At 35.2% G+C, this 18430-nt stretch overlaps 1 protein-coding gene across 7 annotated transcripts in view; it reads right to left on the minus strand.

The window, feature by feature from the left end:
• The window catches only part of LOC124957891 (cell wall protein IFF6-like), a 72432-nt gene that overhangs the window by 49643 nt on the left and 4359 nt on the right, over nucleotides 1-18430 (minus strand). The window contains exons 1-3 of one of the 7 annotated variants that reach the window (XR_007103762.1): nucleotides 6961-8013; nucleotides 6520-6561; nucleotides 4074-6365 (exon numbers count right to left, since the gene is read on the minus strand). The exons of 1 other annotated variant lie outside the window; for it this stretch is intronic. The gene's annotated coding sequence lies outside the window, so the exon portion shown is untranslated. Of the gene's footprint in view, nucleotides 1-4073; nucleotides 6760-6960; nucleotides 8014-18430 lie in introns of those variants that run through there. 5 more of the 7 variants (XR_007103760.1, XR_007103759.1, XM_047515387.1 and 2 more) reach the window with 5 other exon arrangements.

Below are 18430 nucleotides of genomic sequence, written 5' to 3' on the forward strand. Positions count from 1 at the left end.
GTATCGTTTTGGAAAAAGATAAAAAAGAGAAATAACGTAAATGAATTATCTCCATAGCGACAGGTAACAAAAGAGAACAGAAAAAAATACGAAGGAAGAAAGAGAGAGCGACGTGAAATTCTCGGCAAATACGCCATGCGCTCCGTTAACAAAAATAACCGAATCATTGTAGTTCCAGCCGTGACTCGATCGTCATGAGGCACCGCTGCACTGCAATTGTCGTCCATTATCTTCCACTGCTCCATTATCTTTCGCGTTCGAACCGGCTATCCATCTGAATTGTTGGGCAAATTGTCACGAATCTAAATATGCATGACCGACGTGGAAAGCTTGGCAAATAGTCGCTTACGTCAAATACACTTTTGCCAGTTCAAATACTAGAACGGAAGAAATTAAAATATTTGGTTCTTTTCTATGACAAGAATAGGAGATCCGTACGCGTATCAGGTTCCATTAAACGAATCGTTGTTTACAGTTAAGTTGTATAACCGAGATTATTTTATCAGTGCTCTTTATCTATCGATATTTCAATTAATTATCGATCTATCGCATTAATTACCATCAATTTAATCGTGGATTCAGTATCGTGCCAATTAATTCTATTAAATATTCTCCCGTTGATTATACCCACCGTGCGCTTTACGAAACAAGCTGGTTAAGTACATATGTATGCACGTGGATAATCCTGAAAATGCAAGAGAACAGGAAGGAAGGGATGAATTATTATTAAAGTTAATATAGACGTTAGGGAGCGTATCTCGATGAAGAAATTAAATTTAGTATTAAACTTGAGAAAGTGTTTTTCCATTAAACGAGAAAATCCACTCGAAAAGCACGCTCTCTGGGTTGGTCGAATAATCGAAGTTCTACTGTAGTTTACATTTCATTCCTGGTCGACAAAAGATGATCTGTGCCTTTAGTAGGTATATATGTAACTTCGTATGTACTATGTAGTTATATTCGGTCGATACTCTCGTTCAAGAAGAGAACATTATTTCTCATTTTCAAAGAATAATCTCATCGTTCATTCGGTTTTCGATCACGTCCAACCAATTAAATAATATCGATCGTATACAATTGATATTATCCTATACTGTTAAACGAGTTTGTTGTTTTGTATTACATGTATTTATATATTTGTCGATTTTATCTTCAAAATATGGCAAAGAATTTTGCTAAAATTGGATGAATCTACCATTTTCGGATACGAGAAAATAATTTAGCTAGATCTGAACTTTAGGAAAATTCATTCGGGGAATTGCATAACCATATAAAATATGAATGATTTTTTTCATTTTACACGTAGCGTAAAATGAAAGTGTAGCTCTGCGAACTTCACAATGCGCGGTATTATATTTGTCGAATTTCACTTCTTTAATTTCATAACGGCAAAGTTATAAATGTGAAAAAGTTAAAAAGCGATTCTCACAGTAAATAATTATAAAATCATGTATTTTTTATTAATTGAATGATTCGTGATTCGTGATTCATGTTCCATATTCCTTATTCTGTGATTAGTAATTTTTTATTGTGAATTATTTATAATTTAACGTAAACTTTTTATTTGAGAACAATTTATAGTTTTATAAACCTATAATATTTATATCCCTTGATCAACGTAAACTTTGTTATTAAATGAAATTACAAAATCATTTATTATAAAATTGATGGAAATTCACTTTCCGCAAAGTTGAATAAACTACTGTCGTGAAAAGTGTGATCATCGCAGCATACTAACACTATCTACTCTAACCCACACTAACCCGATTGTTAGGTTACGAGTGAGGAAGCTATAATCTACATAAGCTTATACGCCGATACAATAGGCGCATGGTTAGGATAGCGTTCCCCTATTGCGCTTGTAGTTCATATTTTGTCCATACCTGTCGCTGAATGGTTTAAGCAAAAGGTGTTGAACAATGTTAATATATTTTATTATTTTATAACAATAGTTGGCATAGAACAACAAATTTCACGAATCTAAGATTCTTGATGAATTGTAACAAATCTATTATTTGTCATCGTGATAAAGAGATTAAAGTAAATCACGACTTTGAAAAAATTCAATTGAACAACCAGATAGAATATAAATAATTTTATCATTTACACATTAAAATTGAAGTGGTGATATTTGTCGAATTTTATATGACTGTTAATTTTTATTAAAATTTATTTAGTTAGAAGAAAGATATGTCAATATTTCAATTTTAATAACCATTGAAAGAAGAATAAGTATGAAATGCTGTACGTTGTCTTTTTCCGAGTCAAGAGACGCAGCAATTTGGAAATATATGGAACTTAGCTACGAAGAAAGCAGACACAAGTAGTGTCAGATACATGAACAGCATGGAAAAGCCTAATAGCTACAGAAAAGATTTTTTATGCTCTCATTCTCCTTTACCGAGCGAACATTGCCCGGACTTTTAGATATTATTAATTTTAATGCGATAATCCCGACTCGATATTTATATAAAAAATACAAGTAGGTATTTTTAGTAATACACTTTTAATTAATTTCGCTCGAAACTTATTCTATTAGATATATAAAATCTTTTATGGCAAACTTTAATATAATGAAATATTTATAAATTGGAAATGGAAAATAAACATTTCCTGTTACATATATAAGTAATTAAAATCTAACTGTACTATCGAATTATTAGAGTATAATATCTGCATCTTTCATTTTCATATCGTTAGATGCGGGAAAAGACCAAAGATATACAAATGTAAACAACGGTGTAGTTCGACTAATTGGACCCAAGCCATGTGCATAATAATTTCGTGATGCTTCATGATGCAACAACCACGAATCTGTTACCAATTATTTCTCTATCCGTCCACATATGCGTTATTGCAAGTGCGATTTCCTGGATTACTAAACTTCTGATACAGCAATGTTGAATTACAGAAACTGGTTTTGAAATATGTGTTCATTCTGTTTTCGTATTAAATCGATCGTTGAAATAACGTGATGTCTCTCTTTCCTCTAAAATAAGAATATTTATACCATGATAAAATATAAAATGAGAAATATTGTTTCAAAGAAAAGAGGGGAAACGCTGAGTGATAGATTAATACTTTGAGCCTGGAATTATCTGAATATCTCGTTATCCCTCGTCGGATGGTATTAAAGGATGCGGTAAAATTAATGGCTCGACCGTTTTTTACCTTGAAAATTGGCAAATCAACGGAGAAATTTCTGTAGTACATTTTTAGAAAATATTAATCTTTTTAATATTCAACGTTTATCTATATATTACAAATGGAATCGGAGTTCATATATAATGAATATTACATGGAAATACAAGCGCAAATATTTATATAATAAAATATACTGAAATCGTTGTAAAAACAAATAGGAAAAACGTGATAATCGAATGGTAACGATAATTTTCACTTTAAATGCTTCGTCAAAAAAAAAAAAAAAAAAAAAAAAAAAGAAAAAAAAAAGAGATAGAAAAAAGAGAAAAAAGAAAAAAGAGAGAGAAAAAACGTTCGCAATTTCATGTTTCTCTTTGACAAGAAAGAACGAGCCGAGTCTCGATGCAACAATAAAATCGCTAACTTGCAGTTAATTATCTCGGACTTTCCCAGGTATGTACGTGGAACGTACGCGAACACGAAAAATAAATCGTTTGCGACATCTCTACCATTATGTCGTATAGATAATTGGAACGCACCGACAAGAAGAATCGTGTCGCGCGTACAATTTGCAGAATACTTGGACTATCTTTTACCTTGGCAAGTTTCTATCGTGATGTTTCCGCGTGTATGTTTCGTGTATCTAGATATGTACTGTACATATATATATATATATATATATATATATATATATATATATATATATATATATATATAGATATGTAGGTGTATACGTTGAGCACGTAAAAAGGAAAAAGTCACATCTTCACTCGCGGACATTCGCACATCCGCCAACGTGTAAGCGTTTACGTGTGAATCAATGTAACCACGAGAGATACAGATTATGACGGATAGTCGTAGCCGCAGTGCCGAGTACTTAGCCCGATGCCATTACTGCGCGTTCATTTTTCAAGCCGTATTCTCTGGCCATATCGTTACGCTCGGTAAAGTACACACTCTTTTTCGTGGGTAGAACCGAATTAAGTATGATATCGTTGAGGAAAGAGATTGCGAGTGAAGGAGAAAAAGAGATAAAGAGAGAGATAGAGAGAGAGAGAGAGAGAGAGAGAGAAAGAGAGAAAATCTCTTTTGATATCGAGTGCATAAGCGAACTCTTTCGAAAGTCACGACGAGCGACCGTTCTCTTGGAACATATATTAATTCTTCGATACGGATACAGAGGAGAGAATGCCGCTTGCTGTTCGGCCAAACTTACTAAGATATGAACGCTAAAGGAAAAAGAAAGATAATACAAAAAATGCAGTACAAGACAACTCGTCTTTCTTGTCTTGCTCTTATTTTCTTATCTTATTTACTTTATACCATTTTTTTCCTTCAATAATATCTTCTTCTAACGAGCGTGAAGCTTTCTAAGTCGTACGTTATTATGTATTTTTTCTTTTATTTTTCTGAATGTACTTCGGATTAAAAATGATCCTATAATTTTATTGCAAATTTATGATAAGTTGTTTCATTTCTGTCATTTACCATCAATCAAAAAATTTTTTCTTTCTTGAAAAATGACACAGAGAGATCATTACTTTCTCTTGTTTTTTTCTTTTTTTTTTTTGTTCTTTTCTTTTTCCAGTAATAAAACAGCGAAATGTCAAAGTGCGGTTTTCGTAGAAAAAAGATAACCGGAACGCGTGTGGTACGATTGTCAAAGAAGAGAAGCTTTCGGAACGCGGTTGTTACCGGCGTCATTATAATTACCGCAAAACCATAACTGTGCGCTTGCGCCGCTCGTAACTAAGATTTAGATCGCGGATAAAGGATATAGAAGGCGTTACACGGCACGTAATAACGCCTAGTGGTAACCCACTCGTGATATTATACCGAATACTTCGTTCGCTTTCTCACGGGGATCTTGTCTTTCGCGAAGCTCGTTTCATTGCGGTTACGATTCCTCTCTCCCCATTCCTTTTTATTTCTCTCTCTCTCTCTCTCTCTCTCTCTCTCTCTCTCTCTCTTTCTTTCTCTCTACTATTTCTTCCTTCTTTCTTCTTTCTTCTTTCTTCTTTCTTGTCATAAGACAGAATTCGTTTCTTGAGAGATATTCGCAGTCCCATGAGTCCCTTCTCCTTTTTATCTTCTCTTCCTTGTCCATCGTTTGTTCATTGAAAAACCACGTTTCTCTTCCATTCCGTCTCGAGTGTATCGAATATCGAACGATAAAGCATTCCTTTTGCATTCTATTGATTTTCTACTATGTGGTTATCCAAAACGAACATTGACTTTCGTTGAATCGTCGATCGTCTTTCCATTTCCGTGTAAAGCTTGATATCTTACAATTAAATCTAAAATATGAAATGTACATACATAGATATAACTGCATTTAATGTGATAGCCTTGGAATAGGAAAATGATTTTCTTAGGATCGGAGATACCAAGAAGGAATATCATCAAGGAGAAAGAAAAGTTATCACAGAATTGTCGACGTAATGACGATTCCGTTGGATAAGTGTGTAACGTGACTTTTCTTTTTCGTTTGAAACTTCATCGTCAGAGACAGGTTTTTAGACATTTATCATTTTTACGAGGGTTGCCGTATTCGTACGGAAAGATAATGAAATTGCGTTTTCTTGTTTCTCTATATGTTTATTGAGATTCTTGTAATGTTCATGAAGTGTATTCGTGATTAACAAATAGTTAATTTTTTATTATTCGATACTTCCGACATAGAGTCGAAGTATCACACAGCCAGCGGCATAATAAATTCTTAGTACGATAAACCGAACTCCTTTCTTCGTCAACTTTAAGATCCCGTTCGTTTGAAAGCAGTATGCCATTGCAATCGCGTGAGTACTCGGATCAGGTGCACATGCGGGCTTCTAAAGTACGATGTTGAGAGAAAGAAAGAGAGACAGAGAGAGAGAGAGAGAGAGAGAGAGAGAGAGAGAGAGAGAGAAAGAGAAAGGGAGAGAATACAAAAATGCAGCATAAGGAACTATATTTAACTCTATTTCGAACGTATTTATAACATAAACGAGAAATATTAAATCGCTACAAGGCAAACCTTTGCTTTTCATTATATTATTTAATAAATATTATAGATAATTTGTTATCAAAAGGATAAACGTTTTGTACTCACGCGATTACTAAGAAAGGAAGGAGAAGAGTTAAAGTGGTTAGAAATGGCGGAACATTTCGCGCGGTAAACTATGCGTGTAATATGCTGAATTATTTCAACCTCGGCGCCAGCAAGTTCGTCCATGCAATGTCTGCACTTACAAAAGGAAAATGAGTGGGATTCTTTACCATTTATTATACTAATATCCTTCGACAAGTGTCGTAGCTAGTATCCACCTCATTTTTAAACTTATCGATTTTATCATGACGCATTACGAGTTATCTTAACTTTACATACATACATACCAACTTCAATTGACTCCATTCCTGATCACATTCAAATTGCTCCTTGAAAGTTAATGGAAATAAGATAAATTACTTGAATTGTGTAATAAGAATTCCAGAATAATAGTTGACATGTGATATATTATCGAGTCTTTATGTCGTTAATAGATATAAGGTTCGGTTCGAAAGGTTAATTTAATACGTCCCGTTGACAGTTATAAAGTCGTTTGAGCCTATTACATTGCTTCGGAAGTCGTAATGCTAAAAAAATGCAATTTTATATGTATAAGATAGAAACTTATTGATAATTTGAAAGATTTTAAAGGTTAATCGATGACCAATGAATAACGTGAATAGGAATAAGGGTTCATTTCCTTGGTCAAAATGATATTTTTATATTCCTATTTTCTTCATGAATATATATCGTCTCTATGAATATCACAGGGTAATCATTATATCTACCATAAGTAGAAGTTTATAATGCCATCATCGTGTTCTCATAGACGTAAGTTGGATCCAAGGACGTGCTCCACCCGCGCGTGCGCCTAACAACAGTGTAATTCACTTTTCTCGACGAAGTGTATGTTCGTAGAAAATGTCAAATGTTTATGGTTAACGGTAATACGTGCTCGTACGATATTCTGCTCCGAGAGAGAATAGATATTGTCGTTTCTTTGTACTCAAGGTGCTTCCACGACAAAGGTGCTACTGCCATCGCTGCTTACGACGCAACGTGTTTTACAGCACACGACTTCCTTGCATTCTGGTCATACTAGATATGCGCACGCGTTGCTTTGTTCCAACACTGGAGAACACAAGATCTATTTAATCGTAGCTGGGGACCTGTAATTCTCGACACGGTAAACGTACCGTTGGTAATGTTGCCATGATGGTAACGAAGGATGTGTTGGTTTGCTTTCAACCAAAGGGCGACAAGAATGAATCGCTTATATTCATATATCTATTCTCATCAAATCATTCTAACAGATCTAGATTATCGTTGGATCGCAATTAAGAAAACAAATTATTTTATCTTATGACATCTCTTATTTTTTCACTTAGGTATATCGTTCGTTCCTTTAAAAATGATTTATTTAGTGACGATTAATAAACACATCGATGTGTGATAATACTCAGATGAATCGATCCTTTGGTTTGAATTACTTTTTAATATTTTAATTAATCGCAAATGTATAGCTCATCTCACGTTTTTGATTATCTCGTTCTCTTTATCGATATTATTCGATGCTCGCCATTCTGTCTTCATCGAAATCAATCTTCTTACAGTTGGAAAAATTAAAAAGAAGCGCGATCGACGATTTAACACATCATCGACTCGGCATGCGACGAACAGTGTCCGAAATTCGGACCGCATGAATCAGCGTTCGATCGAAAGCGATCATTCGCCATCGATGAGCGGTCAGAAAGAATTCTTTTGTGGGCCAGCTGTTTCTTTCGACTCTTACAATCGTGTCACGGCTTTTATACCTTGGCAGATGTTATTCGTTTCACCGATCTTCTCTCTCAACCATTAAATGACTGTTTCGAACTTACCGAAGTGTATACGGAGTGCACTTACGTGCTTAGAAACTATCGCGAAATTGCATTTCAACGATCGTTTCGAAGCTCGTTATTAGCCATTAAGATTGTACCTGGCATAGAAATTTCGAGACGGTATTCGTTGAATGTGCTGACGGTAAGTCACTCTCTACCACAGATTTTTCATTCGAAATAAAGGCAAGCTGTCGTTCGTTGTTGATGCTAATATGAAGAAAGAGGCAATGAATAAATTTTAGTAACCAAGAAGTAAAATGAGCAAAATATTATTATTTTTTATACGATTCTCCATATTTTCATTCTAAATATATTGATTAATATTCAGAGATTTTTAAGCATGTATGTACATTCTTCATTCTTCATACGTCCTTTAAATTATATACGAGATCGAACTAAAGTAAAAGTTCGATGCTCGATTATATCGAACGATAACTTATCTATCGATCGGCAAGATGGGGCACGAGATTCCAATTGAACACACAATACTATGTACTGGTACTTAATGCAAGACCGTTATATTACTCGCGATGCCAAATACGTCGGACAGGGACAAGCCGGTGCATTCAGGATAATATTCGAACTATTCAATATCTTGGCGCGTTAAACCAAACATATGGGCTGGGAAGAGAAGAAGAGACAGATAGAGATGATGTAAATGGAGGGCAATGGATGACATTTCTTGACGATCGATAAAAACCATTCCAATCGACGAACACTCCTTCACCTCGGGCGCAATTGCTTTTCACGATTGATTCCTCTGTGAAACATAGATATCGACAAACTTCTTGTTCATTTATTTGTTGATCTACATGCCGTCGATTTTATGGCCTTAAGCTAATGGCTTTCTATGAAGCAAACATAGAAATGTATCTATCTAATCGTCTATTGATTGATTTTTTTACTTATATATTATTATAGATACATATTTGTATTGTATAAATATAGCACTCATCTCTACAGAATCAAGTAAAATGTCTGTGTGTGTGTGTGTGCGTGTGTGCGTGTGTGCGTGTGTGCGTGTGTGCGTGTGTGCGTGTGTGCGTGTGTGCGTGTGTGCGTGTGTGTGTATATATATACATGAAAAAAATATTAAATCTTTATCAATTTTTAAATATATCTATCTGCAGGAGATGGCATAAAAATACCTAATGAAAGATACGTATCTATATTTGATTCAATAATGATCGCAATTTACGACAATGCATATTACATAAGAACAGGAATATTCAGAAAATTCGTAGCAATTTTTTCAATGAAAATTCAAATCTAACATGTTTTATTCAACTTTATTTAAAAATGCATATAAAATAAATGGTAAATGTGTATTATCATTTGGGAGAAAAATTTTTCTTAATCAAAATTCTATACACAATGTGTAACATGAATAAAATCCTTTTATAATTATCCTTTTTCGTATGTTCGCAGTTACATATTTTTCACGTATACATTAATGCTCCGAATAAAATATTAAAATGTCAACTATACTTGATATTAATATTGTAATTCGCAATCAATTTACATGATATTGTAAACATATTTGATATTTAAACGATATTTGCGGTATATCAAAATCTTGGCACGTAAATCTGAATAAGAGGACCAGGTCGAGCGCGACAGTAGATATGTATTTTTGCAAAAACGAAACGTCGTGTCGCATTTCAATGGGCAATCGTACGCCGGTAGTACGAGCAAGTAAATGGTTTCGCGAACAGAGCACTCTATTGTCCAAATAACAATCCAAGCGTGGAGTTTCCATTTAGGTTTCTCTATTTGGTGGCTGTTGAAATGTGAGGAAGTCAATCGGATTCCGTACGAATTTGTGGCAAAGTATCAATCGGTGAATAAACGAATTTTGAATGGTAGGTATATTTTGCGCGTATTGAAATTAAATTTTGGTCTTTAGCTTGAGAATTTCGTGCGCCGTTTAATTTCCCATGAAGGATGAAATTCGTTCGAGAATTGCTTTATAAAATATAGATTGAAAGTTTCGTTTTCTTTATAAACGAATGAATTTATCTTCAATCGGATTGGATCGATACCCGATTGATTGGCAAAATCGAAATTTTAACTTTTCCGAAATATTAACATTATTAACATTAAAAATGGCAGCGAATTTTTTTTATTTCTATAAAATTAATATATTACTTCGAGCGCGCGGATGTACACGTTGTAACATTTTAATTAATATTTATTGACGGAGATTAATAAGAACGGAAAGAGATCGTAAAAGTTCTTTACGTTAACGTGATATTAAGTAAAGTTATTATCGGATCGAAGGAAAAGGTAAAACGAATTGGGTATCACAACGTTTTCGTTATTAAGATTTCATAGAAGCGTTTCCTTATTCAAGCAACCCTCATTCAGCGAATACACGTCGCTCTAGAATTTACACTGTTCATAATTCATTTCACTGTCGATAAATAACGTTAATGACAATTGAATGATTCCGAGTTAGTGGGAGATAAAGAGGGAATTGAAAGAAATTTCGAAATGGAAGAGAGAGAAAACGAGGAAGAATACAGATACTCCGATAGTTTCTTATTTCTTCGTTCTTCCTTTCTAACGGCTTGATTCCCTTCCTCCATAAATACGATGCAAACGCGTCCTTATATATCTTCAACGTAACGTTCTCTATTGTAGGTAGTTAAATAGATCTTGCAGAAAATTAGTTTCTTTCCATTTTCTTTTTATCTATTCTATCGCTTCGAATAATACGAACAAGCGTCTGAATATCGTATTGTTCTTCCATTTACGATCGACAATTGGAATTCTAATCTACGGTCTTGTACTCCTGTTTCGAATCATTAGATTTAAAAGCCACTGCATAATCATAATGCTCTCAATTTGTATAAATGAACTCTTCTTATTTTTATCTTTTTAATAATCGTTACCTTTTTGTACGATCTATTGTATTATATTTATTAGAAGATATATTGTTTTATGTTTTCTCGTACTATATCAGTGATTTAATCGTTGGTAAGTGATTAATTTCACAATATTTAATTAAAATACATAATTATCCAGAAAACACAAGGTTTCTCAAAAAGGTATTATATATAAAGGTAATATCGAAAGTATTATACGTTTAATTATATCAAATAATAACATACTGGACTTCGATAAATCATTGATATTTAACTGAATAAAATACGATCGATAAAATAATATTACTCCCAAGAAAGTAGAGTAATTTTAAAGATAACAGAAAATATTAGGTGAGATAACTAAACCCGCATACAGGTCTCTCTTTTCCGAAGGGCGCGTCATCTATGATAAGCGTAACAGCTCATTGCCGTTAGAAAAGGAGGCGTGGAGTGGTTCGTCGTAAGCACGCGCACGTATCCCACGGACAGTAATTACGAGATCAAATAGAGTCCAGGATGGCGCCGAGGGTCGACTCGAAGCTACCAGGAGCGATTGTTCCTATTATCAATTACGGCTTTCACGCATGGCCTGCCGGCAGACATTCGAGCTGCCGTTGCTGCTGTTTCTACTGCCGTTGCTGCTACTGCAGCCAAGCAACGCTTGGTACGGTTGGTACCTTTGCCGAGATCGTAAAGTCAGTCCCATCCAGGCACGAGGATCACCAGGATGGTTACGGTGGCAATAATAGTAGTCGGCTCCGATCCGAGCAATGATTCCACATTGTTCTACAACAGCAATGAATGTCAGTTTGATTTCTCGCATTGCCGAGGTTCTCTCCTTCTCTCTCTCTCTTTGATACAGTGACATATTCTTAGAGACTTTCCTGAAAATTGATTTTTTTACCTTCTGGTGAACTGGGACTTCACCAAGATCATTTTCTCTTTTTGTATAGGATCCATTTTATAGAAAACATACAGAACTTGTAATTTACTGACAGAAGAAAATGAATTCCTCGAGTTAAGAGATTGAGATTCGAAATAGATGCAAATTATTCGGCTCGTTTCTACCGGAAGACCTTCACTCTCTTTCTTTTTTTCGTTAAGGTGTGCTCATAAATTGACCGGTTTGTTACAACCGATCTTTCTAAGTGATAAATGTCAAACTGTGGAATCAGCTGAGAATTTATTAGGCGAAGTTTAAGTCGGTTTATGTAACGGGAGTGAACCAGTAGTCCGACATTGATTTTTATAACTATTATAATATATATATGTATATATATATATATATATATATATATATATATATATATATTTTAAATAGATAAGATAATGGAGAGCAATACGAAGCTGTCTCTACTTTCCGTGATCCATTTCTACTAAGCGTATCTATTTCTAGGAGTTTAAGAAACTTCCTCTGGCTCTCTATAAAGTACATCGTATTAAGAAGTTCCTTCATCCACCAACTTACGTTCATACGACTTACATACACATACATATTTTCAGTGTCACGCGTCGTAAACGAGGTAGAACGGATAACGAAGTAGTCTCACCATCACCGTCATCCTACTCTAGGAATGTCAAGCCCGAGTCGTCTAAGGTAGCATATGCTAGATAATCCCTATCCTTGGAACTTTCAGTTACTCGTGGTATCGTCACGCAACCGTGTTACCCGCCATCGATTACGAAGGTAGCTTTAACGTGATCATTTTTTCTTACTCATAATTGCGAAAAATCATAAAAGTTATGAACGTATAAACCCGAAAGATAAATTCGTATCATCAAATATTTATTCACGATGTAATATAATAAACTTATACAGTCGATTTTGTAGACTTAAGAACAGATTGAAACTGATTTGTTATCAGATTGGAACAGATTTGTTATCAAATTATTTATTCAAATATGATCAAACGTCATTTATATAGAATACGTCTATTAAACAGATGATTCGTAAGTGAAGCCTATTCAAAGTCTCGAGCACATTCCTTTTGACCGGTAGATATTTCGAAGAGATGAAGGGTGGGAGTTCCTATAAGTGCGCTCATTTCCGCTACCCCTTAATGATCGTCCATTGTCCGTAAGCGTGCACTCCTAGATCGCCACTAGCGATTCGTCGATCGTCAACCGCTTCTTGCTCTTCGTTAACGATGCAAAGTTACCAGTCACGTTGGTAATGATACTGTAACATCATTGCCCCAAGGTAATGTCATGGATGGAACGAGCAAATGTTATCGACGGATATACATACATCGTGTACATTCAAATTAGATGGATAACGAAGTTATTCGTAGAAACTTTTCACGGATTCCTATTTATCACCTTACCAGATTCTGATATCGATTGTAAGATCATTTGCATATGAGCTTGAGCGATGATCGTTTATGAGAATCATTGTATGAAATATAACGTTAGAGATTTAAACCTAAAATGGTACGTTGCATCAAAGAACAAAAATGTAGGATATAACGATCGAAGGAAGAAAAATAAGTATCATCGTTCCTAATAGGGATAGCTCTCGCTCATAACTATAACCGTAATCATTTATGGATACTCCATGCGTATCAACATCGTTGTTTCGCTTAACGACGCGTATCCTAAAATTGGAACGCACTGCCTGAAATCATGACTTAAACTTAAGCTCGTTTCACTTTGAAAATGACTCAGGTGTTGTTATCGTCGGTGGAACATTTATCGGATAAGATTGGAGCATTAGGAACAAATTTATCGTGACGAAAATTATTTCAAATTCAAGTATCAAGTAAGTATCTAATTGTTGGACGTATCTTTATCTCAAAGAACTATAATGCATTTTCAATAACAATCGATCTAGATTATAATTCGTTTTCAATATTCGTAAAACTTTTATATTCTATACGAAAAGACATTTAAAAATCAAAGCTATTTCTTTTTAAATGGGAATAAAGGGCATGTGTTGATTTCTTTCACGTACGATTACCTTCGAGATATCTGATAAAAGTAGAACGAGAATACGACTTTAGTTTGCACGTAAGCGCTCCCACAGAGGATAAGATTTTCACGCGATCGTAGTAAACGATCTTCTTTTACAATTTCGATCTTGTGCCTCTTTATTATCGTGTCGCTTCCGTACTATGCTTTTTACGGTCGTTCGAGTGTTAACTCGAACTTTTTCGTACGAGAAGTACGACTTATAATAGGGCCTAGGAGAGAAGTAACGATTTCGTAAAACCTTTACCATTCGTGAAACTTTCGACATGGAAAAATCACGTGGTTGATTGTTCCCCGTATAACTTTTTTTATCAATTTTATTAGAGGAAGATAATACTCGAGAGAAATAGCTTCTAGTTTTCTACGTCCTATGGTTGTAGTTACTTTAGATCAAGTTTCATTCTTTCTTTCGAATAACAAAAAAAGTATCGACGATTACTTTCGTCACTTTCTCATATATATAAAGAAGCTCCGAGAAACATTTCTAAGAAAAGGTCTTAGCAAATAGAAAGCATTCCGGATAATGCGTTCAGCAACTCGAATAAAATCAATTTAAAACAATGCGAAAGGGTCCAACGTACTAGTCTTTAGTTTAATAAAAGAAAGTAGCTTTCGATAGAATTTAGTCAACAAATGTTATCCCATTTCGATAGAATGGTTTCCATTAGGACTTGAAAATAATGTAGATACTAAGGAACATTATAGTTGTAGAAGTAGCATGACTCACGTGTGTCTATAGGAAGAATATATCAATTTCAGATATTAATCTTTCCCTAGAGACAAATTTCTAAATTCTGTATTTTTGGATTTTCACATCGTTGGAACTATGTAACGAATAGTAATCACGTTCAGCTTTCAATGAACCGCGTCAACAACATTGGAATCGTTCAAGTGAACGATGAGGTGCTAACGAGCTTCCGATGACTCTCAATCTGCTCGTTGACGCGATTAAAACCGACGATATACTGAATACGCGAAATCTCGATTCATTCGAATCACGTTAAGGGTTTCACTCTACAAAATCTCACGATTTATCGAGGGAAGAAAGATCTTTACAAATCAACAGCATCGGTGTGCTCGTTCTCGTCGTCGTTTCAATCGTTAAAAATATCAAAGGAAATCTTTAAAAGAGCGAAGGTCATACTTATCAACATTAATTCTCGTTCATTCGCGATGTTCGTGTCGAGGGATCGATCTTCTTTGAGATTGAAACTGATAAGAGTTCTCGAACTCTTCTTCACCAATCGTCCGTCAAAATACGTTTTGTACGCATCGATAAGGATCGTTTCGCACGATCGCTCTCCCTTGATCCCTTTAACTCATTATGCAATCATATTAATTAAGGAACGATCCATGAAGAGAGATCGTTCGCTCTCTCGTTTGCGGTACCAGACACCTTGATGCTCGAGGGCTCATGCGAGTCGATGGAAACTGGGATGAGAGAAAACCAAGGGAGAAAGAGAAGGAGGGAGGGAGAAGATAGTCGAGAGATAGATCGTAAGAGTCGGTTCGTGGCCTTATTACATCGTAAATTCTCACTTAGTGATGGATAACATTAACCCATCGGCAACGACAAATTACTTAACTTCAGCGAGATCGGGCGCAGCCTCTGCTCATCCGGAACTGCTTCCTCTTCCATCCTTCGTGTCGTAGTTTGGATCGATGACGCACCTAAGACGAGTTCTAGACCCTTACTCTAGAACTTTCTTTTTCTCTTACACCATGCCGGTACTTCGAACTTCTCCAGTTTGTTACATCGTTTACGTATATGTGTAAGTACGTTTAGTTTAGTTTAGAATAATAATTATCTTTATACCAAACATGATCGATTTTCACATTGTTCGAGAGAGTGTTCAATTATCTTAACAGTTATCTTTAATAATTTATTAAAAATTTTATAAATACAGGACGACTACTTCCGAAAAGTATTTGAATTAATTAACAATTGTTGAACCTTGCTCAACACTTTTCTCTCAAATTATTTTTCCTTTTTACCAAATGTTCCTTTGTAAACGTTTGACGAAAGCGAAAAAGAAATATATCGGAACAAGTGCGAAAATTTGACATCTCCAGCTCTTATTATTTTAATAAAACTTGAACAAGAAAAAAATCAAGAAATAAACTATTACTCTTCCGTAAGATTTTTAAATATCCGATGCTACGTATGAATATTTTTGTGCGAGCTTTCGAATTTCGCTTCAAAGTGTACGCTTTGAAAAGCTTTGCGTGGAAAAATGTCGACGGGTTTACCAAGAAGAGATATTACGAAAAACTGTGGCGAGATTCATTTTCGGAACAGACGATATGTCTGTCTGTAGTTCTTTCTTCCTCTCGCTCTCTCTGTCTCTTTCTTTCTTTCACACACACACACACACACAAACACATACACACATTTTTCTTTTTTTTTTATTAGACGACGTTGAAAAATAACGTCGAAAAGAAAGGAATGAATGGGTGAGAGAACTAAACGGAAGGGGAATGTATGACATTGTGAAGCTAAGGAAAAAAGCAGATTTCGTTGCAGAAACCATACAGGATATTTTCATGTGTGACATGTTTTTCAGAGTGTCGCTGTTCGCTATTCCAAATTTCTCTCATTCATTTCGATAGGACCGAGGCCAAGGGTATAAAATCAAATCGGCAGGAAGGCTGCTTTCGAATTTTATGTGATCTCGTTTAAGTGCATCCGACGAAATGCGACAAGTTACGAGAGAGGAAAAAGGAAACGAGAGGTTTTTGTGGTGATCAGAACAAGCAATCGTGCGTGATATTCGATTGATAAATAACGGATAGAAGTGCAAGCATCTTTTATTTTTGTACTAATCGGCTTTTTCCAATATATATACGTGTGTATACATATATATCACAAATTGAATTTTTTCTCTATACCTATAAATCTGTAGGTTTAGATGTTTACATCGTTTTTGACTCTTTTGAAGAACGCTGAAGAATGTTCGGAAAATACTATTACATCCCATAGATAGCTATATTTGAAATATTTTGCAAATGCAAAACTCGATAAGACGAGAAGAGGATAAAGGTATGTTCTAAATCGGGAAATATTACATTTTACGATACTATTTCCTCTTCATACGTAGACGTTTCTAATATTTTCTTACGAAAGACGACGATTCTTCGGCGTAACGCACGAAATCTCTCGACGAACGCAATTTCATCGGCTTATCCTGTCTACCACGGGCGGTCTACTTACGTATATTCAAGATTCATGATATCGTATCGAGCAGCGGTGCGGCGAGTTTCACCGGCCGGATAACAAGATTAATGAATTCTCCGCGATCGAACGTACATGCTTGCATATTGTGTCGATTGATTCGTGCCTGACTTCACCTTACGGAAAATAAATCAACGTACATACATACATGCATACGTACATAGCTAAAGCCTTCGATTCAATACACTTAACCGAGACCCGTTTCTCGTATCGAATAACATTCGGAGAACTCGTCAAAAGAATTTTACAATTGATCCATGCAATAATAATAAATTTCATATGTTCATTGTTGTTATTGCGTTAAAAGAAAAAAAAAAAAATTGAATCTTTGGGGATTATGAGTTATTTATTATATTTCGCAATATATCAAAATTGTGAATGGCCAATAAAATCGAGAAGATTTCTGGCAAAAAAGCAACACGACAAAATAGGGTTTTAATCAATTGCGATGGCAAGCCGTTAATGATGAAACATAGAACCTGTTTGTTCGCTTAACGAGACGCAGTAGCGTCGTTGCATTTTTAAAGCATGGTTCCGCCTACGCGGCGCTTTGCCGATTAAAGCCCCCCATCGCGAATTTTACGGTGCGAACGAATAGAGAGGCGAGCGCGTGCGCCCGCGCGCATTTGTGGTATAGTTCAATCTAAAATGTACGCGCCACGTACTCTCGTTAAATGATACCGAACAAAAAAACCTGCCCGGAACTTTGCTAAGCGCTTTAAACTTCGTCAAAATTCATTGCTACAACGTGGCCGATAAAACGTATAACTACACTACTTCTAACACGAGATATTCTTCAACGAGGACGAACGTTGGCCCTCGTTTTCAAAAACACGAGACAAAATTCAATGAATTCATTGTTATTCCTCGGTCGAACGATATTAACGTTTTGTCGATTGTTACAGTTTTCACGTAATTCGTTAATATTTACGTTATACAAATCTCTGTGCAATACGGAACGAGTAGAAATTGTTTTTTTGTTTTCCAAAAAAAAATAAAAAAAATAAAAAAGAAAAAAAGAAGAAAATAAATGAAAACAATCGCAAACAATAGCTAATTAAGGTTCGCAATTAAATACTTGTGATTCTAAATCACGTTGTCAAAAGCTTTTTATTGTTTCGACGATATCAAGTAATCGGCCGATTCAAAACTCCACGCTTGTACGATTTTCTAAGTGTGCAACGTATTACGCGAAAATCGCTATGGTTCCGTCGTACTTTTCGGCCGACAAATGGAGTTCATAAATACCGGTGCATATGAAAATTGAAATTTCCACGGCGTGCGGCCATGTATATATATATATATGTACCAA

Source organism: Vespa velutina, chromosome 2 (genome assembly GCF_912470025.1).
Source record: "Vespa velutina chromosome 2, iVesVel2.1, whole genome shotgun sequence".
Classification (NCBI taxonomy): Eukaryota; Metazoa; Arthropoda; class Insecta; order Hymenoptera; family Vespidae; genus Vespa; species Vespa velutina.